Below are 26,548 nucleotides of genomic sequence, written 5' to 3'. Positions count from 1 at the left end.
AGAAATGAATAGAAGGATTAGAGTATCAGTGATTTTCTTCTCAAGAATATGTCTGAAAAACCAAGTACATCCGGAAGCCTCGTTCACCTTTGCATTAGTCTGGTGTCTGTGTAATGAATTTTTGCCCCTGTAGGATGACTGTAAAGGTAAATCATTTCATTTGGCATTTATGTTTCTTTCATTGCTGTATTTTACCACAGTGCAACAGTAAGTGAAAAAATCCAAATATGCAAGAGAAAAAGAAAAAAAACAACTTCATTTTCTATAAAATTCTTCTGCAAATGACACTATTGTGTATTTAATGTTATTTGCTGATAGAACAAATGTGGCATTTATTCCATCAGTGTAAAAAGAAACAAGATCTAGTTCCTACTTTAGGATGTTTGTATACATTATTTTTCAAGTAGAAGCTGGTAGAAGGCAAATCAGTCTGTGAGGTTAGTTAAGATTTATTTCCAGTGTTCTTCTAACACTGTTATTATCTGAAGTTCAGGTAGAACACCTCATGTATGTTCCTGATATGGCAGCTGCAATAGTGGGACTGATAATCATGTTTCACTGGTGTACCCAGCCTCTATGTGTTTAATACCCACATAATGTTGCCCCTCTTTCTCTCCCTGCATGGTTTCTTGAATTTGCTCAGTATCCTCTTCCTGTATTTTATTCTATTAAAAGAAAGAGAGGAGGGAAACACAACAGTTAATGTTTATAGAGCTGCAATGTGGCAAGATAAATCTCAGAGACAGTCAAGGCTCAAAGGCAGTACTACGTTTGCTGGGAAGCCTGTGCCTGTTAGAACTCTGTTCTCAGTTATTTCTTGATGAGCACTCATCAGAATGGGGACTATGAGGGTTTGATCTTTGTGTTGTCCGTTGAGCTTACTCACTCTAAGGTATCTTAAACAGCAATTCCCATACTAGCAGAAATGTAATGACTTCTGTGTAGTATTTCTTTATGTAAAAAAAAGCCAAATTGCTATCAACACCAGTCTACTGTAATGACTCCCTTCTGAAGCTCAAGATCAACTTCTTGTTCCTTCTGAAGACCTTTCTCTATTCTTTCCCTAGAATAGGTGTCTGTCATCAGTTCTTCCTAAACAAGGCACCCTTTAAATCCTTCCTGCTATTGTTTGCTTTTATATATTCTTTCATTACTTACCTTACGTTCTCTATCTGAACTTTGAGACAGGGTTTCAAAGACGTGGTCTTGTTGCACACTACTAATTGATCTAGGGCAAGCAAGTGGGTACCATTAAAAAGCTGTATTTGCTAATATTTCATTGTGTATGTTATCTGAATGTCATCATAACTGCTGTTCACTAGTGAGGAATTAGTATCTGTAAAAGCCATATCAGAGTAGTGATAATGGACAAGAATTTTTCCAAGTTTAGGGAACAGTATGAAAATAAAGGGAAAAAAAATAGTCGTTTGGGATTAATCTTTAAAAAGTTGAAAAAGGGGAAAGTGGCTCCGTTTTCATGAAGGACAATCTCCAAAAATTTGGGAAAAAGTCTGGCCAGAAGTTTCTGTTTGGAACTATGATAACTGGGAAGCTTCAAATGTCAAAGTACCATGCAGAGTACTAAAATACAGCCAAAAAAGTGAAGAGAGAAAATGTACTGTGCTTGGGAAATGTGTGCTTTCTTTCAGTATAGCAAACTCCTGAGATGTGAGACTGCAAAATATCTTCTTAGCAGCTGGATTTCTACTGAGGATTCTCTACAATTGGCCATGAGACATCAAGCTTTGTGAGATGCTGAGACTCTTGCCAGTTCATATCCATGTGGGATATCACTTCCGTAGCCATAGAACGTGATCTGAGCACTGGATGAACATGTACTTCCAAAACAAAAAGCAGGGGAAACGGTGACATAGAAAGAAATTGGAAAACAAATTTGCTTATGAACTCCAGGCACAGATCTGATCACTCACAAAATCAAGCAGGGCAGCAGAGCCCCTTTGGTGAGGCAGGATGGCATCCTGGCAAAACAAACTGCAGGTTTTGAAAAGCCTTTGTTCTGTTACATACAACTTAATTGTCGGGTTCTCCTCTAGCTCACATTTCTGAGTCACTCGTTTTTAATTAAGCCTCTAATTGCCACATTTTCTTGGATCATGCTATTGTGTCCCTGAAAACACCATCTATGAGTGTTCAGAGTTTGCTTCCTACTGTTCTTACCCTGAAGAAAAAGTCATTTTGTGGATGGATCCAACTTCACCTCTTTCTGCCTTCATTAGGGGAACTGACTGTTGAACACAAACTGAGCACAGTCCATTTTGTCTCTTTTGTCTTTATGTATCAGCCCTTGTAAAGGTTTTATTTATTTGTTGCTGAGATCCCAACCTCCTAGGCTCCTACACACCATCAGCATAGACATTTACAGCAATCCTGAGTCCCAGAAAGATATGGAAAAGCAGAGGGTTTTTTGACAAAAGAACCAGGTGCATTGGAGCTAATTCCCTGTTAGTAGACCATCTTATGTCCTGTTTTCTGCCAAGGATAGGCAGTTTTTGTTCCACCTGGGAGCTGAGTGGCAGCTTTACCATCAAATGCTACAAAAACAATGCAATGAGTCCACTGCAGATGAGTACTTTGGGATCAATCCTGCCTTCTTTCTCACTACCTTGTCAATGCTTAGAGCTGCCCATCTTCCCCTGGAGAACAACTGTTCATGGCTGGCCCACTGTGCAATGTTATCACATCATCCCAGCCCTTAACACTGTAGACAACTCTGATCCAAACACAGCCTTGGGTTACTATCTGATAGGACAAAGAAAAGCTTTGAAAGTGGGAAAAAAAAAAACAAGCATAAATGAGAACATGCTGGGTAAAAAAAACACAACAGATTTTGTGATTTAGTCTCTTCTGTGTATAAATGTGGGCTGGTTTGGATTTACACACTGGCAAAAACAGCAGCAATGCATAGGTTGGGAGAGCAAGTGCACTATAAGGGAACACAGAAATAGGCTGATTGTTTTCCTCTGGCAGTGCTTTGCAGCCATATCGCTGTAGAGTACGTGATGCTGTTGAGTACAGAGCAGTAGAGATTTGAGTCCCTGGAGCCCAGGGCTGGGAAAAGAGCCTTTATCTGGTCTAGAGATAGACAGATGAAACACAGCATGGAAGAATATAAAATACAGCAAAACACACAAACAAACTTAGCCGTGCTCAGACAAAGGACTTGTGGTTGTTTCCTTCTCACCTTTTCTCTCACGACTGCACGGAAAATAAAAACAGTGGTGGCTATAAATAGAGCCGCCAAGGAAGGAGGACAAATCCTGCATCATTCATGAACACGAGTATCAGACATTCTGCCAGAGCATAACTTAAACATTTGCTTACATCAAAGCAGAGCACGATCAAAAACTGCAGGCTTCCCTCAAGGCTTTCATTCAAAAGAGAAATAGGGAAAGAAATGTGCTCTACCTCTTGTTACTAGATGCTTTATATAAATGAAAATTAGTGTAAACAGTCTGGACATAACTAAATATTAAATGCACACAATTTATATAGCTTGAAGGAAAACAGTAATTGGTTAAACTCACTAGAGAGCTGAAACTCCACTCTCTATTGTTTTATTCTTTAGCAAATGTAGAAAGAATTGGGTAAAAAGAGCTACAGCACCATTTGTAGGTCGTCATTATCACCCTGAGAACTGGTGGGAACTGCCTTTGTCATCATGTCCAGTCCCCTATAATCACAGGTTATTATACCAACCTAAACTTAGGCATTCAGATGATGTATGCCTCTCTCCCCCAGGGATTAGTGTAACCCACATCAGAGGAAGCAGCTCCACCCCGGAGATGCCTGATTTGGCAGGAAGGCTCCTAATGCAAACATTGAGTTATTCAGCAACAAAGCCAAGCCCTTGTCCACACAACACCCAGTGCACACACCAAAAACAAGCCATAAATCACTCCTCGAGACAGCATAACAATACCAAGACCTCCAGTACCTATAACCACAAGAGATAAAATCTACGGTGGGCCACAGATAAAAAGCAGAGACTGAGGGCACAGCCAATGCTGTAAATCCCCTATGAGAAAAGAGAAATCTTGTGAAAATATTTCAGTGGACAGCCCCATATCTTATATAGAAAAGCTTGATGATCTCTGCTATTTTTTTTTTTTCTATTCTCCAGCCCCAAACCTCCATCTCTGAGACTCCCCAGTGTCTATGCCACATCAGGCTGTGCTGATAAATATGCCATTTCTAGTCAATCAATTAATCCATTAATGAGGGATGCACTACAAGCTTAAGGATAGGATGAGAACCCAGAGGACTTGATTTTATCTCTGGGATACCACTGTCTATAAACTTACACAGCCTTCATGTCTGAATCCAAGCCTTTTCCTAAATGTTTGTTATATATTCTTCAAGGCCAAAATCACAGAATCATAGAATCATTAGGATTGGAAAATACCACTAAGATCATCAAGTCCAATTGTCAATCCATCAATCCATCTCCATCATGCCCACTAAATCATGTATCTCAGTACCACATCTCCATGGCTTTTGAACACCTCCAGGAATGGTGACTCCATCACTACCCTGGGCAGCCTACTCCAATTCCTCACCACTCTTTCTGAAGAGAACTTTTTCTTAATAACCAATTTCAACCCCCAATGAATATTTTTTTCTTATGTACGGTTGTACGTTGTCCGCTACTAGCATTTGGTGCAACTGTAATGCATATGTGCTAAGTTTTCTGTAAGAATTCCCACTGATTTCAGTAGTGAAATTGCTCCTTATGTCCTCCTAGTTCCTATTCAAATCTGAAGGAGGAAGAAAAGATGTCAGAAATACCTCAGATCCTATAATTGGTTACAAAATACATTTCTAAAGCATAATTTCCATCCATCATGAATAAGTCAGATATTTGGTTAAAAATTTTGAGTGTACCTCATTCCCAGAATGACTGAATGGGATTCAGATCTCCCAGATTATTCATCAAGAAGTTCTGTGTTTCTGTTTTAAGTATGCATAGGTCCAAGACTCTATTTAGAGTGGAATAGGGACAATTAGCAGATTATGAAATACGCACTGAAGTCACACTTAGATTTTAAAGTAGAAGAGCTAAACTTTTGGTTATGGTGGGTGAAGATATTGCCAGAATTGTTTCTTCCATCCTTTTGGTACAAATCAGCCATGTGCTTCTCCTTGGATGTATGGTTTCATTATTTTCCAGATTAAGATCAAAACATCAGGAACGTTTCTGTTCTTTGTGAACTCTGAAGAACCAAAAGTGTTCTACTATTAAAAATATTTTCCCCCATGTTTGGTAAGCATTTCTGCCTCCTACAATTTCCTTTTCACTCTCGTATTTGTACACCCCACATAATGGCAAGTCAACAATATGTGAGCAGCTCAGCTGAAAAATCTCTAAGGATCTTTCTAAATGTCAGTATAGCAAATATAGGATAACAATTCTTATGCTTGTCTTTCTTTTTTTTTTCCAAGTCAATAATATCAGCTTCTTCAAAGGGACAGGATTTGGCCTTGTTGTAAGTCATTCTCACTGATGATCAGTCTATTGATGTTTGCTTTGTGCTCTCAGGTCAGAATGAATCAGAAACACCTCACGTATTTTCAAATCCCTGATGGACTGTCGCTGTTTCCCATTTAAATGGCTATGTTTAGAGTGTTATAACCACCACAATTTGCCCTAATGGCAAAGATGGAAAACAATGCAATTTATAAGCTAGCATGATATGCAAGTTTTCACCCACCACAAGCCAGAAAATAGCATGTGATCTTTGCATCATGTATGAGGACCAGAGAAATGAATTAGCTTGTCTGTCAAGTAAGGAACAATACTTAAAACACCTTTTTTTAACTGGATTTCACCCCTGTTAGTCTGTATATTTTATACTACTGACACATAGGTAAACATTAATATTTAAATAACTAGCCTACAACCTCCAGCTACTCCCTCTCAACAATTTAAAAGACAATATCCTTGCATGTGTTAAGTTGAAATATATCTGATTTATACTCTGGTGCTAAAGCAGCTCCCTTAAGGTTTCTGGACTCCATCATCATTGTTACTCAAGAAACGGATTGGCTGTTAGGAAAAATATCTTCAAAATATCTTCAATGGTGAAGTATTGAAACAGATTGCCCAGTTAAGTGGTGGAGTCACTGTCCCTGGAAGTGTTCAAGATCTGTGGAGATATGGCACTGAGGGATGTGATCAGTGAGCATAGTGGGGATGGGTTGGGGTTGGACTCCGTGGTCTTTTCCAACCTTAATGATTCTATTATTCTATGGTCCCATAACAGGTTAGCTCTTCAGTTTAAGAATCTTAATTTTTGTCTCACTGTTTAGACTGATAGCTGAATTACAAAGTGATGGTAGTTACAGTGATACTGGTTCCTTCCCTACCTGCCACTCTGCTGATATTTACTTATAAATCTAGTCTAGTCAGTGAAATTCATATTGCAAACTGTGAGAGTTGGCCCTATGAGTATTTTTATATTTTCTGTTATTTCAGCATCTCTCTGTCACAACTGGGAGTAGCATCTTTGCCATTCTGGGATACAATAGATGAGACAATGCAGGTCCCAGGTTGATAACCGTAACTGATGAGTATGTGAGGAAAACAGACCAGAAGTTCCTATGTAGCTTAATAAAATTATTTCTCCTATTAAAAACAGCAAAACGAAACAAACAAACAAACAAACAAACAAAAAACAAAAAAAACACCGCAACTGACAACAAAAACCCAGATAGTCAAATCATAAATAAAATTAAGATTTTGCAACCCTGCCCATTGCAGAAGGGTTGAAAGACTCCCTGTGTTTCAACTTCCCTGTGATGGGAAGGCTTAGTAAACTCGATGGTCTTTTAACCCTTCCAATATAAGCCATTCTGTGATTCCATGAAATAAGCTACCATTCTCTAAATAACCATAAAGAAACAATGGTGGATAGACTTGGTCTTCCTTCCTCATTGAAATCCCACTAAAAGGTGGATTTCCCAGGATACCTGCCTCATCTGTGTGCAGGATGGCTTTTATTCAAATAAATTTTGCATCCCTCTTCGGGTGAAGGCTCACAGACCTCATCTTAGCTGCAGTAACTGCTGCATGCTCTGGCTGTGCACTGGGGATGAAGAGTGAGTTTCCACCAGTCCCTAAGCAGATAAACTCAGCAAATCAGATTCAAGTGTCCTGACCTATGTACTTATCACTTGCGGTTGATTTCTTGGTCAAGGTAGTAAAGATTCAGGAAAGACATGAATAAACAGATGGTGTGACCTCAGAAAAGGTCCATGGTGTGATTACTTCTTTTTTATTAGCACAATCAGTTGCAAAAGTGCATCAGGGCAGGAAAGACATACATATAAAGTGCATTGTAAATCAGTGTATGTCATTTTGAGGAGGAGGAGGTAGACTACACTGAAGCGAACATCACTAAGCAAACAACTTCCCATGTTTGAAGAATTTTGCCCTTGTTCCTATCTTCTCTAATGAATATCTGACTGAAATTTAATCATACCCTATCATGAGTATCCATTCTGTATCAGTAACGTTCAGAGAGTTAGAGCACTTTTGTCCAATCTATAGCAATTTATTTTTTCTTATCTCATCTGTCTCAAAAATTATTTAACTAGACATGAAGTGTTCCAATTCTGTATTTACTGTGTCATATAATTGTTATTACAAATTAGGTTTTCATTCTTTGTTACAGATGTGTTTTACAATGTTTATAATGATATACAAATAAAAATCCAGTTAGATCAATAGTCAAAGCATATTTTCCAGTTAACAACACTGATATTTCTCCTTTGTTTTCTCTACCTATGTCAGTGGATACCTAAAAAAATAATTACTGTTATATCATTGTGGAACCAAAGGAATAAATTGACTTTCAGGGCTGGAAAATTTTCAGTGAAAATGAGATTTTGAAACTACTAAATAAATAAGCTGTTGTTATTTAAAAAATTAAGCTTATTCATACAAGGCTTGACAAAGCCCTGTCAATAACCTAAAATCCTAATAGCTGTCTACTACTATAAGAATATGAGGATCAGAGAAAGGTCCTGATAAATAAGAACCTGCTTTCTTTTCCGCTGAAATGCTGTTACTCACCCATATTTATAACATGCCATTTAATGAAGTGTGCACGTTTATAGGCTCTCTGGAAAAGTCTGATAAGGGCAATGATTGGTGGCATGCTACGCTCCAACCGAGTTGCATTCAAACTTCTTTTTTTCCCACTGATGCCAGCTTTCAGCCAAAGAGGAGCAGAATGTTGTGTAGTTCAGCTGTGCATCCTTCAGCAGTTCAACTTCTGAGTCCTTCTTGAGCCCCACGGCAGCAGGCACCAAAGGAATGCAAAGTCAAGCTCTTGTGAGCTGCCCTTCGGCTTCATTATTTACTTTACACTCTTCTACCTGAATGCATCAGAAAAGACTTTTTAAAATCTCTTCCCTCCCTGCCTGCTTTTAGCAGGATCCTGCTGCGTTGTAGTGTTACTCTAATTTAAGCTAGCGGGAGAGCGTACTCAGTGGTTCCACCAGGTGCTGGGCTCGAGAGGTCTCCTCATTGCCACGTTCTGAAAAGCTTCATTATTTTTCTCCCTTTTTCCAATGATCCCCACCCATTTTGCAAAGCAATTCTTCAACTGCAGTCCCGGCTTAACTCAAATTCCTCCTGAAAGCACTTGTAGCCTGTTCCAGAGTTGCTTTTCAGTTATAAGGGTGGAATGGTAGTTCCAACAGCATATATGCTGTTGCTGTACGTACAAGTACGTACATACATACATATGTATGGCTTAGTAAAACAGGCGTTGTAAAGGAAGTAAGAAAAGACTTTGTTGTCCTTTCAAAGATTCAGTATAAAACTTCACTTTCTGATGGAGCAATAGGAATTTTTTCCAGAGTAAGAAATAGCCTAAATAATTATTTCACTAATGGCTGATATGGAGAACAAGAAGTAATTATCACGAATTAACTCACTATAATTTTAGCATGAGGATGTTTTGGGGGCTTGGAAAGCAAACAGCATAAAACCAGTCTGAAACTTATGTCAGAGCTGCCAAACTTTGGAAAGCTGGCCCAAGAACTGAAACAAAAACCATGTTGGCATTACGCTCTGCTGATAATGTCCTTCCATCAGTTGTGTGGCCCCAAAACAACCTCATCAGACGGCCATTTGTCAAAAACAAATTTAGAGCAATCTATCACATGTAATTTACAGCCATGGCTTGACAACATACTGCAGTTATCCCCAGCAGACACAACTGTTTACATTTTATACACATAATTGGGTCTGGTTCAGTAACATTTTTCATTGGTGTGTCTGCCAAAATTATTAAGCTATTAGTACATGCTGAATCAGTGCCAAGCAAAATATTTGCCAATAAAAATGGCCTTATCAGTATAAATGCTAAAAAAGTTTGCGTTTTTTGGTGTACGTGTGTATTTTAAAGACTCTCCTCCATCTCTATATATGTAAATGCAAAGTTTAACAATGCTATAACTTGATATTGATGTAGCATATTAGATCAAGATAGCCCAAAAGTTGGATGGTACCCATGGGATGATATCTATTTCACAGTATTTTCTGCTGTCACCATGGATGGGACACATGTTGTCCAGTAGCAACCACATGCAGCCAGCTCACTCCTAAATACCTTCTTAGAACGTTTTAGAGATGTTCCATCCATCATAGCCACAATGGACTTGAGAAGGAGAGGGGTCCTCAACCTGCTCAGCCCCCAGTACACAACGCTCAGACTACACACAGTTTAGACTGTATTTCCTACTCTGGCATCCATCCTTCTGCTCAGCTGCCCTAGCTCCACTAAATTCATATCCCAATCTTCAGCACCTACAAGGAACTGCAAAAGCTCAACTAGTAATGTATATTCCTTTTTTTTTTTTTTTTGCACACAATTTTGGAAATCTTAATCTTCATTCATTTAGTGACTGGCCACGGAGTTCAATAGCAAAATGAGCAATGTTATTTCTGTGAGTCTGACTTTACTCTGTACTACCTGTGGCTTCAATCAGTTCAGGAACACGCTTTCTCAAAGCCACTTACCCACACTGTGTTCCTACTCACAACTGAAGAGGAGATATGCTATGCTATTTAAAAATACTTCTTTTCAAATCTTGTGGAGAGGAAAACAGTTTGTAAGTGGTAGATCTTCAGAAGAATTTTCTCTCATCTTCTCAGGAAATAAATGGGTGGTTTGCTGTAACATTCTCAACTTTTCTTATCCAGAGCCTCAAAAGGCGAGTTCCATCAATGCTAGAACTACTTAGGCTTTTTCCATTCCCCCGGCCCATGGGAAGCACAGAACAACCTGAACTCCCGCAAACTTAAAAAGGAGCTGATATGGCTTCAATTTATGGTGAATGGGGCTGGTTGTTAAGTATTGAGCCTCCTGTGAGGTTAAAGAGCAATGCTGGGATAAAGAAGAAAGGCACAAGAGCTTTACTGTTCAATGTGATTTAACTTCAAAGACAGACATATGTATTTATTTTGATTAGAAGGTATGTAATCAATGTAAGAAAGGTGGACTTTAGAGCCTGCAAATCTGTCTCACCTAATGATAACATCAGACCTCAGTCCAAATAATAAAAAGAGTGCAAATCTTCCATCCACATTAAAATGTCTGCAGTGTAGCTATTTACATAGAAGTGCCTAAATTAGGGCTTTACAGGTGCAATTCATCTTATCTTAATGCACATGTATAAAAAAGATCACCTAAATCTCTCAGTAGATGTGTTTCTTTCCCTTCAATGAGTGTCTAAGAAATCCAGGGTGACATTCAAAATGTGGATGGCTGCACTGTGGAGAGTAAAAAAAATATCGCAAGGTAAATTCAACCTCAATGAATTACAAAGTATTTTGTGGAATTTGCTGAATTCTTCATGTCCCAAAACTTGGATGGGTCTTGCAAACATTCAGTAAGCCCACAAGAGTTATTCAAAGGCTGTGGAAATCATTTTACTATTTGATTAAACTGAAAAAACATATTCAGTGTAACATCTCCAGATAACGCGTTTCCCTAGGATGAATGCACAGATGTCAAGACTTCAAAAACAAGTTTAATTCCTCTGTGATACGAAAGAGCACACTGAGAAATGCACAGGTTTTCATATTATCACATTATAGTATTTTTACTGTGTTTTGTTTGTTTTCATTCTCTTTTTTAAGATAATCCACACTGAGTTGCCTCATTTCCCACTCTTTGGATGGCATTCCCTCAAAGGCATCAGCATGAAAGGACAAGAAGCCAGCTTTGATCTCACCTTCTCTGAATTTGAAATCGGGCCTTTATCTTAATGCTCTCAAGTTGTGTGTCCTGCTATGATTAATACACCCATTAGCAGTAACTTACTTATAGGTTTTTTCAATCAATCAACATGCACCTCCCATCAAGGAGCCTTGAGGTTAATTTTAAATGATTTTCCATATGGTAACCAAGAAACTGCATTCCTGCAGTGCTGACTGGATGGCTGGATGGTGTACAGCCATGCCCTTTGTCCTGGGGAAGACAGAGAAAACACAAGATTCATACCTGCATTGCCTTTGGGCAACACAGTCTTCAACTCACGCAACATGGCTAACGCATCTAAATAAAAATACAGCTTGTCTGGGTGTTCCTCTTTTAATTGATGCAAACAGAATGGAAACTTCTGAGGGTGGCTTCCTCAACAAGGCCCATGAATGTCCTCTAGAGCTGTCTGTATCCAGTTGAAGCCCAGGGGAATTTAGGAAATAGGATTAATCTCAGCAGACAGCTGCCCGTTGCTAGTTTCCTAAATTCCCTTGATGTATAGACAATGGACAGAAAGTTACACTTTCATGTGCAATTTAGCCAATCTGTTTGATATGGTCACTAAGGATGAGATTAATTGGCCATTTAATGCCTTTTTCTTTCTGAAGTTTATAAGAGACACTTAGTAATTTTTTTAGGTGAGACAAATACTGCCTGCAGTGGGCTTAAGCAGGGTGACTCCACACTGTAACTCTTCCCTTCATTATATTACTGCACTGTGAAAATGAAAATCCATTATTTCTCATCAGCGATGGCTTATATAAATCCCTTTAAAAAATAAGGGTTATAAAAGTTCTATATAAAAAAAAAAAAAAGCAACATAAGACTTTTCTACTGCAAAGGACTTTTCTGGTGTGTTCTGCAGTACGTGTTACATCCTACTTTGGTTGCTCCATTGCAGAGGGCTACACAGCTCTTTCAAAGAAGACAACACTCTCTTTCTACAGGACTACAACCCCTTATTGCTCCCATCCTTCCGCCCTTGCAACTTCTGACCATGAAAGGAGTAATCTAAGAAAGGAATTACCTTTATTTTATTATTTTTTAAGCAGCAAAGAACAAAACCTCCCTATCTGCTCTCGTGCAGTCTATTCTCTGGTGCCAATACAGCTGCTTATTTCCCTCCAGTTATGCAAAGTGAGGTAAGGATAGTCGTGCCAACATGGTGCTGAAACACACACACATCTCTACTGCATCAGCAGAGATACCCTCAGCTCTTAATTTCGTGCAAAACTCAGCATTTTGCTCCATGAGCAGCTTCTCTGGACTATGTTGAGCATGGTGGTAGAAAAACTAACAGCAAAATTATTTCATTTGATTTTTTTTTTTTTTTTTTCCTACAGAAATACATGCTTAGGGCTTTTTATTTTCATTTTTTAACAACCAGCAATCAGGAGGTGGCAACTAATCCCAAGGGATAACTCCACGTGTCGGCATTGGCTCCAGCTCTTGGTAGGACTGATAAGGGAAACTGAATATCAGAGGACCTGGAGCCAGTGATAATCTGATAATGAGGGTTACTTACTAGGTGCTTTTCTATGTGTTTTCTTTGATTTAGAGTCCAGTCCCTAAATATCAATTTGTTCACATTATCAGCCAAACAACTTGCAAGGCCTCTCAGGGACCAGGCAAGCAAACACTTCCAGCAGTCTCCCTTATTTTTCTGGCTTGAGCTCATTTGTGTGCAGTACATTCGGGTGGCAAGTCTGTGAAAAGTCACCTTCAGCTTCCACACAAATCCAGACATTAAATAGACTCAGAAGGTACTCACATCCACTGTGCTTGATGAGTACCAGAGGCCTCTGCTCTCCTGACAAATTAGGCCTGAAATATTATGACAGACACCGCTGGAGACCAAACAAGAGCTGAGTATTTGAGTATCAAACTGTGGGGCCATCAGTGATTAGGTCATTTTACAGTTGGAAGTGGTGAGATAGGCATTTAACTTCAGACGTCAGCTGGAAAATGACCTCAGTTTTCTTATCAGTAATATAGGTCTAATTCTATTTGCCTTTCTCTAGTGGAGCACGATGCATTCAGTTTACTAATGGTTTTAGGTGCTCCAGGCTTCTTAGGAAATGTGAAATACCTCAGCAGTGATGAAGAAGATGTAGGCACAAGTGCACTCTGCATTATACCGTATACAAGCTATCCACATAGGATAGGATACCAATGCCAGTCTAGAATGGAAAAAAAACAAAAACAAAAACAAAACACACACACGCACAAAAACAAACAAACAAACAAACAAACAAACAAACAAACAAAAAAACCCAGCAAGATACAAATAACCACAAGTCCTGAATAGATATTTTTCTGAATTAGGAAAGAATTTCAAGTGAGGCAACAAATAAAATCTTGACCATGCATTATTAAACTCTCAAGGAATATTTCATGAGGATGAAATTGTTGAAGTTACCCTTTCACATAATTATAAATGCCTTCATTATTTATGTAATATTCTGCCCTACCTAAAGCTCTGATTTGCATGTGTCATTATTCACTTAATGGGTGACTCTCTTCAGCATGTGTTGTACAGCACTTCCAGCACAGGTCCATTTCAATAAGGGATGTAACCACACATGTCCAGATGTTGGAATGGACTCAGATGAACACTTAACTTAGAGAGGTTCCTCTCTGCCCAACTCTCCATCCAGCCTGTCTGGGTGTCTTAGATTCTTAGCATTAAGGATGAAACTCTGGCTCAGAAAAATAAAATTAGCGATTATTAGAAAACGCCAGGTTTAAAATTTAAACAAGAAATAAACTCTCAGCATAAGGACATAAGACTTTGTCTTATGATTAATCACACAGTCACCAGGAAAGCTAAGCAATTTCAGCAATTTCAGTTCTTTCCTTCCAGAATATAGCTACAAACCTGTACTCATTATTAATTACTAAGTTAAGTCTTTGATTGTTTGTGGTTTGAGGAGCTACCGTAGTTGCATAGAGTAATTTAGGCTGGAGGGATTCTTTGGAGGCCATCCAGTCTAACCTCCTGATTGTGGCAGGGCTAAATTTAATGTTGGATACAATTGAGGAATTAGATTATGTTACTCAGAATCATAGACAAACCAGTTCTGCCTATCTCCAGTGATGGAGACACCTCTCATGTTCATATTTTAACCTCACTGTGAGGATTACTTTTCTAATCTAAAACAAAATTTTCCAGTTGCAATGCGGATGAGGTCAAACCTGGGGAAGTTTCAATTTACCTCCTAAAAAGTCTTCCTCTATAAGGAATCATGAGAGTTGCAAGTCTCCCTCTGACCACACTTGCAAAATAGAAATAATATTTCCTAATAGGTACTCTTTTCTTCATTGTTCCCTATGTATAACAAAAGTACTTGGGGATACGAATTCATGCAAGAGGTCCCCAGTATAACTCACAGTATCAGTAAATTCCGTACTAGAAGTATTAAGTGATCATGGTGATGAGAAATATACAACAGAAACATTTTTAGGTGATTCTGTTTACAAGAAATTTGGTTATTTTAAACCTTCAGAAAGTTGAAAATACCTTCAAATATGCAATATCCTGTTTGAGTTTTAAGAGAAGGTTTTGGGTACATTTTTAGTAAAAATTTGTTTCCCTGTCAGATAAAAGCCCCTCAGAAATCAGTCAAATGCCACACACAAAGCACTTCAAAATCATTAACTGGTGTGCAATGTTGATTTCACACAGCAAATTTGATTGAAAACAGAAGTTTATCAGTGAAATGCTGAAGTAGCCTTGAATATGGGGATATGAATGAGTGTAATTGCTGATGGGTTCTTTTTATTATCAAGGAGTCTTGATTATAGCTTCATAGACTTAAATTATGGCAAATCTAGGACAAGATCAATTTAATATCTAAGCAAATATTTATATGAAACTGGAGATTGGCATATATTGATCTGTTTATAAGGAGCATAATTCTGTCTTTCCATTATGTACTTCCACAACAGCAAGAAGCTGCAAGACATGAATAAAAAGAAAATACAGCTTGGGAAGTTGGAGTGTTCATCTCAGTCAAACAGAGCTGTAAGCCGAAGCTAGTGGAGAAGGACCACCCTTTAGATGAAAATCTAAATATGGTAGATATATTGATAACTAGCTCATGTAATAAGTTAGGAATCCTTGAAGGAATATAAAGCATTCAGAGTATCTATCAGACTCTATTTTGTCAGACTGGCAATTGTCCATGGGCAACACCACCCAGAGCATCAGCTGCAACATCCCTATTGTCCCAGCATTCGTGAGAGGTCACCCAGATATCAAGTAGAAGAGCATTTGTAACTTGTGAGACGAAGAAGGATCCTTGTGAAATGATGACCCTCCCAACAAAGGCTGCTTTTGTTGGAAGCCAAGGCGGGTGTGGGGGTAGGGAACAGAATAAGTCGGATTACCTTTTGTTACTTTTGACAGCTGAAAAGGCCTGGGTGAATAATTACCCTTAAAACTAACAAACAAGGAGAAAGAAAAAAATACAGAAAAAGAGAAAGAAAGAAAAAAAAAACTCTTGACCCCTCCCCATACACAATAGCTCATCTGAAGTGAAAACAAAATAAAAATAACTTGTAGGATGGGGAAAAAATCCTCAATTTGAATTTTCTTCCTGCTTTTGGCAAGTGTATATGTACAGATATACATACAACTGGAAGGCGCCCACTAGGTTTGGTCCACTCAGCAGCAAGCCTCACAGAAAATGCCATAACAATCAAGTGAAAGTAGAGCAGCAAAAAGCACACCCTCGGTAGAATGCCGCATTGTTTTAGTCACAAAAGAATGATTCCTGGTGAGCAGCAGTTATCATCTGTTTTGCATACTCTTTATTTTGCTCTTAATTGGCATTATGTGAAAACTTATCTAGAAGGCCATGGGAACCAAAAGGCATCCCTCGTCCCCTCCCTCTTTGAACAAACAAATCCCAATTAAAGCATAATTATCTCTCTTGCTCTTAGCACTCTCAGCTAGCAGATAGATACAAGGAGGAGAAACATTATTAGTGTGGGAGCAACTACCTTCACTTATGAAAATTCTTGAAAAGATCATAAAGGAAACAGAGTGCATACAAGTGGACCAGGTTTGGGTGAGCTAAAGAGGAGTGGTCTTTTTTTTTTTTTTTTTTTTTTTTTAAATGTGTGATCTGCATATCTGGATGATTTTCTAAAATCTTTTCTAAGTTATTTTCTAAAATCTTTCATTTTAGAGTAACTGACCTAAGACTCAAAATGCACTTGTGGAGTTTGGATGAAAGCCTAGAAAAAAAATGAAGACAATGGGCAGAAAAGAAAAGGGAAAAAAGACACAGGTGTCCTTCCTGAAAGCCTACATTCTTCCAGAAATCCATAAACATGACAGTTCCAATACAGTTCCTCTGGTGTGATGATGGAAAAATATCCCAGGGGAAATAAAAAATATCATTTTTTAATTGGTACCTAGTGCTCACTTCCCCAAACCATATCCTGCTGCTGAATATTACATACCTACAGCCACTTCAAAAATTTCTGCAACTCCCTCATCCACATGTACATTCAGCAATTGGAGATGGTTATAACTTGGAGAGGGTTTCAATGACATCATCCTTGTGCTTTTTTTTTTTTTCCCTGTTGCTGGATTATTATTTTTTTTTAATGCACTCTTTGAAGTGTCCTTGGGGAATGAACACTCACTGCTGATCCCAGTTACATGTGTGCTGGACTGCTACAGACTTCAAAGATAGCTCTGCATACCTTCCATATCAGAGTCTATCCCTAAGTTAGCAAACATTTGCACTCCACTCATCCTGTCTCATCAGCAGCTACTAAGAATATGCATGTGTCAGGAAACATCATGCATTTTATCACTTCAGCAAGTCCTGCCATCATGAAGCGGTATGTGTCCCAGTTGTATCTCTTGGATGTAGTTATAGGCTTCACAGAACTGGAAGGAAATAACCTCTCCTCTCCTCTCCTCTCCTCTCCTCTCCTCTCCTCTCCTCTCCTCTCCTCTCCTCTCCTCTCCTCTCCTCTCCTCTCCTCTCCTCTCCTCTCCTCTCCTCTCCTCTCCTCTCCTCTCCTCTCCTCTCCTCTCCTCTCCTTTCCTCTCCATAAAGATCTCATAAAAAAAATAAGCAGAATATTCCCATTACCATTTTGAAGAAGCTTGTTCTGTCCCTGAATGGACTGACATAAGGACTCCTTATTGCCTGGTAATTACACTTAAAAGTGACAATTTCCCAGCACTGAGAGTGAAAATTGAGGGTAGCAGGTGAATTATGTGTTTGCCTTGATCAGGGCAGAAACTCTGCATGAGGCTGGCCAAGGTAATTTTTTTTTTTTTTTTTTTCCAAAGGGACTGAACGCTCTGTAGATCTGAGCACATGCCTTAGGCACGTCCCCACCTTTCACTCCCCACAAACACCGTATTGTGAGAAATCCTTGGAGGAAACAAATTGCTTCCATTATGCAGAGATGAACAAACTCACTTGACCCAGATGTCCAGCTCAGGGGAAAAAAAAAAAATAACAAAAAAAACACAACATTTGTGCACCCTCTGGCTTCTCCATACCTAGGCTGATGTTGTCATAGGCATGTGTACTTCTTGTTTCACATAGATATGTAATATCTTTGCAAAAGCAGTGACAAACTGCAGCTTGTATTTTCAGGGCTAACCTATATTTTCAAGTTGCCAATGTCCATATTTAAAGCTAATCTACTTATCTTTTCCAGGAAGGACACATTAGGTTAATACAATGCTAATAGCAAGTGTTCGGGATAGTGCTTTTAGTGGAGTCAGACTGCCTAGTAACAGGTTAAATGTGTTGACATGAAGAACTTGCTTCTTCATTTATGATGACAGTTTGAGCATTTACTCCAGGAAAATAAACTACCCTTAATTAGCAAGATTGTGAAAAAGGTGACTCCTCTACCTGAAAGGCACGTGTGCCTTCCTAGATTCATGATAATTATTACAACTAGAAATACTATGCTGTTATTACAAAACATGGAAAGGAAGAATTCTACCTGTTGAAGTACATTTAAAACTGCCCTCCTTATTTCAGCCTGCCCCCCATGTTAGGACTTAACATGACTCTTCTGAAGCTGAATACAGCTTTGTAGCAGCAGTTCTCAGGGGTGCCTTCCTATACCAGGTGCAGGCAGGTCCTTTGACTCACTTTAATTTATTTCACCACACTACTGTTTTCTGGGTTATCCTGTTGCATGAGAGACAGATGCCTCTACTCACCTATTTGTTTGTTTTACATTATGCTATGCAATGGCTTTTCAATCCCAATGAGAAAGCACATAAAAACCAAATCTACTCAGCAATGGAATCATGGACATTGTCCTATGCAGTTGAAAAAAATAGCACTATAATAAAATGAAAAAACTCTATATGAAAAAAGCTCTGCTTTTTTTTCCTATGGAAAAAATTCTAACGCAGAACGGTAACCAGTGCTTGCACATCCCATAGCAGATTTCACACCCTCCCCACTCCATTGATCGACATCTAATTAGAATCTGTACATTAAAGCAGATATCACCGAGAACTGCTAGAGTATTTGAAAGCTTTACCAAAAACTCTATGAGTTGAGGTCAGCTAAAGCGAACAAGTGAAAATACACTGGGTTTGTCTCTGCATGCATAGTTGAGAGCGAGATTTAGATTAGATGCCAGGGGAAAGTTTTTCACAGAGAGGACACTGAGGTCCTGGCACTGCTGCCCAGAGAGCTGTGGGTGCCCCATCCCTGGAGGAGCCCAAGGCCAGGATGCCCTGGATGGAGCCCCTGGCAGCCTGAGCTGGTGGGGGGCAACCAGTTCATGGCAGGGGCTGGAACTGGGTGGGCTTTAAGGTCCCTCCCAACCCAAACCATTCTGTGATTCTATGATGGTTCCCATTGGGACCCATAGCAAAACTGTTTGCATGCATGGCACTGTTAGATGTCTGTAATGCACACAGCAGAATCATGCAGAGATATACACAAGGAAAACTTGAAAGCGGCTTGAAAAAATCCTGAAAGCAGCAAAACCATGCTTCAAGTGTCTGGAGGAATCTGCCTGTTGGTGGAGGTGGGTGGTATGTGTAAATAGTGCAGTGTTGTGCAGGCTGTGGGTTAAGTGTAATGTCATTACTGCTTTCCAAATGGCACGCGGTTTTCAGAAGGAAGATGCTATGATATTATGGTATGTAATTAAACCTACAGGGAGATGAGCAATAAGTATCCTCAGGGGAAGATTTCTCTGAGATACTCCATATTTGCTGTTTCACTGCCATGAAGTTATCTCTTTCTCCAAACAGAGTAACGATGGGATCTTTGTTATGGCATCACTGTTGTGCATCAGTTCTGTAGAGAGTGTGAGATCACATCTCTTGCATGTCACAACAGGCGGAGTGAAATCTGGGCTGAAAATAGCTTTCTGCAGCACAGCAAAAGGCAAACAAAATCTGATATGTCCAAGAAATACAGCTGCAATTCACTTGCAAATCAAAACAGGGAGAAAATGGTTGGCTGACAATATACAAACAGATCTCGGTTTAAACTCCTGATTTCATACTGGTTTCTACACCCACTCCTCCATGTACCCCACAGCCAAGTTACTAATTACATCCTTTCAATTGTTTTGCCAGTTCCTCCTTTGGCAAATAATGGGAGGGGAGGGGATTATGGAGACTGATGCACTTGAGATCAAAAACGAGTAAGTGAGTGAATGCACAAATAAATAAATGATGCCTCTAGTATTCACGAAGACAAGTCTATTCCATCCCTCCCCTGGTATTGTGAGCCAAACTTCAGAGGTTACTCAAGAAAAATGATGGTCTGGTGCCTGAGAGAAATAAGTATCAATTAATGCTTAATTAACATTGCATGACAGATTGATTTAAATAAATGGAACCTTTTAATGAATGTCTCTCTGTATTGTGGGTTGAAACAAGATGCTTTGTAGGAGAATGAGCTGCTCCCTGTTATTATATAACATCTTTATATTACTTATACCTGGAGGCTTGAAATGCATTACTAGCCCAAAATATTAGGTGCTGCATAAACATAGAGTTGGTAAGGATGCTTATCTTGGATTTATAGTGTAAATGAGAAGATACACCATGTGAATCCTATGACAGGTAGATCAAGGCTAAGAAACCAGGAGACTTAAGGAAATTAGAAGAGATGTACACATCCATCAGTTCTTGGTAAGCTAGGAAAAAGGGATTTTTTAATGAATCTTTATTCCCCCAAAATGATTCATAAAAGAGTTTGTTTGTAAACATGCTGAAATGCAAGAGTTGTCTTGTGGGATGATAGGAAAATAGATGGGCACAGGCTGCAATATAATGGTGTGAAAGCCAACAACCAACAGCCAGTGATTTCAAGGTGAGAAACCTAAAGCCAGCCATCTAATTCCATCTTTCCTCACCTAAAATCAGTCTGATGTCCAACAACGAACCCCAGTTGCCACTGAGAGCTGCAACTGAGCAACAATTGGGAATCACCTAGTTTCCAGATCAATGTTGACTGCTCCAACACAAAGCCGTTGGCTGAAAAGCACCCTGAGAAGTGTTCTACCTACCCTGAGGCATTTTATTCCTCTTACTGAGACAGTGAAATAATAGTACCTATTGTTTGTACTGCTTGTACTTATTGCCTGTGTGCTTCTCTTCTTGACAAGTCAGTTCAGCAAGAAGCTGGGACATTCAGCATGGTGTACCTAGAAAGGTGTACCCAGCAGAGAGCTGTAGATCAGCTCCTTGGGGTGCAGATGTGATTGCCACAGTGATGGTATGGGTGACTCAGTTATACATAACTGGGGAAAAATATTGTGATTCCATAGAAAATAATTGATTTGAAGTATACTAGTGGCCCTCTGACTTTTTGTCACCAATGAGATCAACTGGCAGCAACAAGGATATGAAGTACCTCAAAGCTGTTGAAAGGATTAGCAAACATTTTTTTTTTCTTTTAATATTCTTCTGATTATGTTGACAATGGTCAGTAGCAATTAGCCTCCAGTAAAAAGCCATCTAGATATGTCCTGTGAGTTGACCCATCTCTTAGGAAACAAGCTTGTCATGTTCAGTGACTCCCAGCATTTTGGGGAGTTCTTTGTTAGAGATCTCCTCTCCGTTTCCTCACCAAACTCATTTAGCTGTAGTCAGTCACCTCGTTATCCTGTTACTATTTAACACGAAACTGACTTTGAAAACACTGTTATTTCTGAAAAAAAATTCACCTTTTATTATTATTTTTTTTTAACGTACAGTCTTTTATCTTGGAGTGAGATCAGAACTGTAGACTGAACACAGTCTATAGCCACATTTTAATTCACGCCAGCCCTAATAATTCCAATCAATCTAAATCCCAATAAGCTATAAATTTCATTTGAGTGGGCTTAGTACGGACACATATAGATTGCAGGCTCTGAATTCTCAGTTAATTCATAGTAATTGTTGTTATTATGGAGAGAAACAACCTAATTCCTTATAGAAGAAAGTGGTTCTCCCCAAAGAGCAAATAAAAAATGAACTACCAGACATAACCCACAGGTAGAGTTATGTTTTGGGAAGAGTCTCCTGTTATTTATTTCAGTACCTACACAGAGCTGGTGATTAAATCACTGGTGTGCACTAACCACTCCCTTTTTATTTTGTGGATGAACATAATTCTGCATCAATTTCCTTGAAATATCTTTCTACATTCAAGATTATAAGTTTTAGAACTTCCTTTTCCATACTTTTCATAGCTTTTCCTTAACAAGATTTTCATTCTCTCCATTCATCACTCATGTAAAGGCTTTCCAGGTTGAGGTGATTTTTTCTTCTGTGTATGGCAGAAGCCCTGTAGATGGCCCAGACCTTATTTGCAGTGCTAAATGCTGTTTGTACACCTTCTGCATGAAAAGCTTTTAAAATCTGCATAAAGAAGGTGAATATCAAAGGGAAACTTTGAATCTATGTGAAAATTGAGGGCTTCAGGACCTTAATTACTTTAATTTTCGATCTAGTTTTGGATGCCTAGGAACCTGTTTTTCATACTTTTCTTCCTCATTTTATCAGCTGTCCAGAACAGTAAACCATTCAGTCTCTTATTTTTGATATTTTGCCCTCAGTTTGTTACCTCAGCTCCTTTCCAGGTTATCTTTTGTCTTTTTTTTTTTTTTTTTTTCTCTGTAATAAATCTACATTATTCCTCCTTCCAATTCTTAATGTTTTGGTTCCTTTCTCTTCTTTTACTATTCTTACCTTTTTGTAACCATACCCAGAGACATCAAGTCTATATTAGCAGTAGGCAGATGATGATACTAGGGGAAATTTGGGTCCTGTGTTGAATGGGGCAGAAGATCTGCTTACAAAGGACATGGGGAAGACTGATGTACTCAATCTCTTGTTCACCTTGCTCCATACTGGTAGGACTTGCCCTACCCTTGCAATCCCAGGTGCCTGAAACTGATGGGAAAGCTTGGAGACATACATATCAGTGGTGAAGGAAGATGAAGTTAGGAAACAAAGAAGCTGTGCACAAGTCTATGGAACTCACTAGGACACTCATGAGTGCTGAGAAATCTGGCTGATGTTCTGAGGCCCCACTCATTAATCTTTGAAAGCTTGAGGCAACTGAGGAAGATTTCTGAAAAATGGAACTCTCATCTTCAGGCAGTGAAAAATGGAAAATTTGGGGAAACAAGACTGGTTAGCATCATCTTGGTCCTTGGGGAAGTGTGGGAGCAAATATTCCTGGAAATAATATTTAAGCACTGACGTCCCTTTTCCTCATCGTAACAAAGCTAAGCTGTCTGCATCCAATCAACCCACACAATGATCTTCCATGAAACGTGTTGGATTTTCAAATGGATGCTTCTATATTTTCTTTCATGCTGTTCCCCACAAACATCTATAAAGTAACCTTGTTATTCCCTTCCCTTCTCTGCAGTGATGCCTAGAAAGCACTGACAAAGGCTAGGCTAATGACACTGTTATCATTGCCTGTCATAGTTACTGGCACTCTTATTGCATCCTTGATTCTCCATCAATCTGTCACTACCTATGTCTTTTTGATTTGTACTTTGATGTAAGTCATTTCATGCAGAGAATATCTATATTCTACAGTGCCCAGCACTGATTTTTACTGCAAATAACTCCTTTGAAAGAGACTCACAAGTTTGACAGTAATAAAAATTATCAGCATCAAATAACAGTAGTTCTGCAGAAATTAGTGAAATACTTCACGACTCCAATCATGCTCATGAAACAGTACAATGATCATAATTTGATTTTAAACAGCAAAGCATAATTAAAACATCCCAGACATAGGGATTAGTACTCACTTTTTGTGTTTAACTTCTTAGAAATGTCTAGGAATAATCCATCAAATACTTCTTGTAGGATGCAGTTTTAACCTGGACATGTGTTATTCTCAGTCTACCTGTCAAAAGACACAGACAAAAATAAAAACAAAACCATCAATGCTTTGTTTTGTGATTTTATGTTATTTTCTATGCTGAACGAATTTAAACCAGCTGCTAGGGCACAAAAAAGAGTCACCTATACATTCATGATTCCTAGTGTAACGACATGTCATCACTGTAATAGAATATGATTATTCATTCTGTGGAAATATTGTGTTTGTTAAATGCAAACTAAAGCTTTCTATAGAGTATTTAGAATTAAATGCTTGTCCTTGGCTAACTGTGTAAACATCCATCTCTTTGCCAAGAGAGTAATTTACCAGTTCCTCTATTGTAGTTTAAAGGGTTTCTGAGTAATATGGTGGTTGTTCCTTTCCTGTTGTGTGATTTTACAGTCCTCAGAAGGTGGGATATTTTTTATTTATTTACCCAATCACCCCAAATATTTCCTTCTTTAAATGTTTCGTCTTTGTTGAGGTGAAATGGCTTAGATCTTAGACAAATGCTCATTACTGCTTCCACTCATATCAGTAAATTCAGTATTAACTGAGCTTCTTGTGGTATAGGAGTGCCCCAGTTTAAATGTAATGAGCCCTGTGTGACAAACATGTCTTGCCACAAGAAGGATATTCAAAGAAATCGGCTCCTCTGGAAGCTGGCCCACATTTACAACACAGCACCAGGGCTCTGCTCTTCTCTTATATCTGTTGTTATTATGATGAATGAGCTGATTAGTCCATTTCCTCTCTCTTAGCTCTTCTCCTTGTGCTGGGTGACACAGTCCCACGGGGACTGAGGTAGTGAGAAAGACTACAGTAGATGGATAGGAGTGGTTTCATTAAGAGCCACATTTGCCAGGGCCGGCATCTTTCCCAGGCTACCCCTTTTGATTGATATGCAACAATTTTACCCTGATGCACAGGGTCTTTTAAAAGTGGCAAAAAAAAAAAAAAATCTGAGTAATGTGGAAGCAGGCTGTTATGGAAGTGGGCTTCCATGTCTTTCTCTGAGAAACCTGTTTCTGTATACACAGCATAGTCCAAAACTGCATTGACCTTTTAATCTCGCCAACTGGAGATGAATTTTGAATCCAAGCTTTCCACTGAAAAGGTGCAAAGGTTGTCTTAAGTAGTTGCTCAGTACATTGTCCTTTACTTCATGAACCACATTCTTTGGTTTCCTCCCACTAATTTCTCTTCTTGAACAGTCCTCTCTAACGCTGATTGTGTCCTGGTACAGATTGTTCCTCCCAGTATGCATTTTTCAGTGCTGCATCTCATTTCGTGATTTCCTGCTTAAGGTTTCCAATCTCTCTATCTTCACTGATTTATGCAATACCTCCCAATTTGGATCATCTGTGATTCTAATTAACACAAACACTTTTTTTCTTTTTCTTTCTTTTTTTTTTTTTTGGCTAATGAATGAAGACATTTGAAGACTACTGGACTCAAAACTGCTCACTGATATTCCCCCACTAGAAAACTCACACAATGTAACACACTTTCATTTAGTATCTCACTCTGCTAATAGCCCTGCGGATGGTTTTTAATCAACATCACTGGGTCCTGATCTAAGCCAATCTGAATTAATTTTGTGAATATCCTCTCTTACAGACGTTCATTTCAGTGAGCAAGAAAACAAAAGCAAAAGAGGTCATCGCTCACCAAAATGCTTTTCTAAAAGATCTGAAAAAGACGAGGAGGTAAGAATAATTTTTTTCTTCTCCTCTTTCAGGCCTCTGGTACACATGTATTTCCCCCAACATAATATCGATGCATCTCACAATTTTAATGTATTGCTTGTCATGGCAGAGACTATCCAGTACAGAGAGGATAATGAGGATATGGGTCTCTTCCAACTTGAGGTATTCTACTATTCTATATCTCCGGGATAACACATCAAATGCAACCTGAGAGTGAATTAATCTCTTAAAAAAAAGCTGAGGTGAAACCTGGACCAAAGCGCTTTTCTGGATGTTATCCAGGAAATGCCTACTGGATTTGAATCCAGATCTGCAAAGTTTAAAACCTTTTCCTACCAGAGGATTGATCTCCTTTCTCAATAAAAGGAATTCATGCAATGTCTTTGGCATATATGTTCCGGACACTGCTATTTGACTGTTTTTTTTCTGCTCCCTCAGAAGTAGAGTCTCACCCTATCGACATGCACAACTTTTCTGTCAGTTCTTAATATGACAGTCTTAAAAGGATAATTACATTCCTCCTGGAATTCTGGAATTAAAAAACACTTTTATGCTACAGACAAAAGTGCTAAGAAAGACATCTGTGGCATGATCATACTTCACTTGGGTTGTTTACATTCTAAAATGTTAGCTAATGATTCTGAATAAGCTCTAAAATATTCCTATTATTCAAATTCCCATGTTCTAAAAAAACCTGCAACACAATAGTAAAAAATGATGATCCCCCCCTTGTTTCCCACCCCATCAACAACCAACATTATTAAATAAATTAAAAAAAAAAAAGAAAAAAAAGAGGAAAAGGCCCATATGTTTCCAAGAGCATCAGAAGTTATACAGAAACTGATCTCAGCCAAGAAATAATCTGAAGGAGTGCAGAGGAAAGTAGAAAATATTAAGAAGAAAATTTGGAAAGCATTTTTAGTAGCAAAATGGATAAATATTCATCATATTTCTTAAAAATTAAGATGTGCTGCTGATTCTACTTTTCTTATGAATATTTTTAGTGCCTAAAGACATATAGTACCACAGATTTGTCACAGAGGTTCTCCTCATATTAGGAAGAAATCACACTTTTTTTCTTTTCCAGTCTAAACTTTTAAATGTGCCCCATTGGAAATGAATTGCTTCTGACCTGTTAAAAATAAGCGTAAGAACCTAAATCCAAATCCATTGTCAGTGCAGTTTATGT

General features: G+C 38.7%; 1 protein-coding gene across 7 annotated transcripts in view; it reads right to left on the bottom strand.

The window, feature by feature from the left end:
• TENM4 (teneurin transmembrane protein 4) overlaps nt 1–26,548 on the bottom strand; it is a 594,920-nt gene that overhangs the window by 372,771 nt on the left and 195,601 nt on the right. For all 7 annotated transcript variants that reach the window (XM_085216460.1, XM_085216463.1, XM_085216464.1 and 4 more), the window contains one exon: nt 23,577–23,674. The gene's annotated coding sequence lies outside the window, so the exon portion shown is untranslated. The remainder of the gene's footprint in view (nt 1–23,576; nt 23,675–26,548) is intronic.

The sequence above is a fragment of the Meleagris gallopavo genome, chromosome 1 (assembly GCF_905368555.1).
Source record: "Meleagris gallopavo chromosome 1, MGAL_WU_HG_1.1, whole genome shotgun sequence".
NCBI classification, from domain to species: Eukaryota; Metazoa; Chordata; class Aves; order Galliformes; family Phasianidae; genus Meleagris; species Meleagris gallopavo.
The sequence above is the reverse complement of the archived record's forward strand: the minus strand, read 5'-3'. Positions and strand labels throughout refer to the sequence as shown.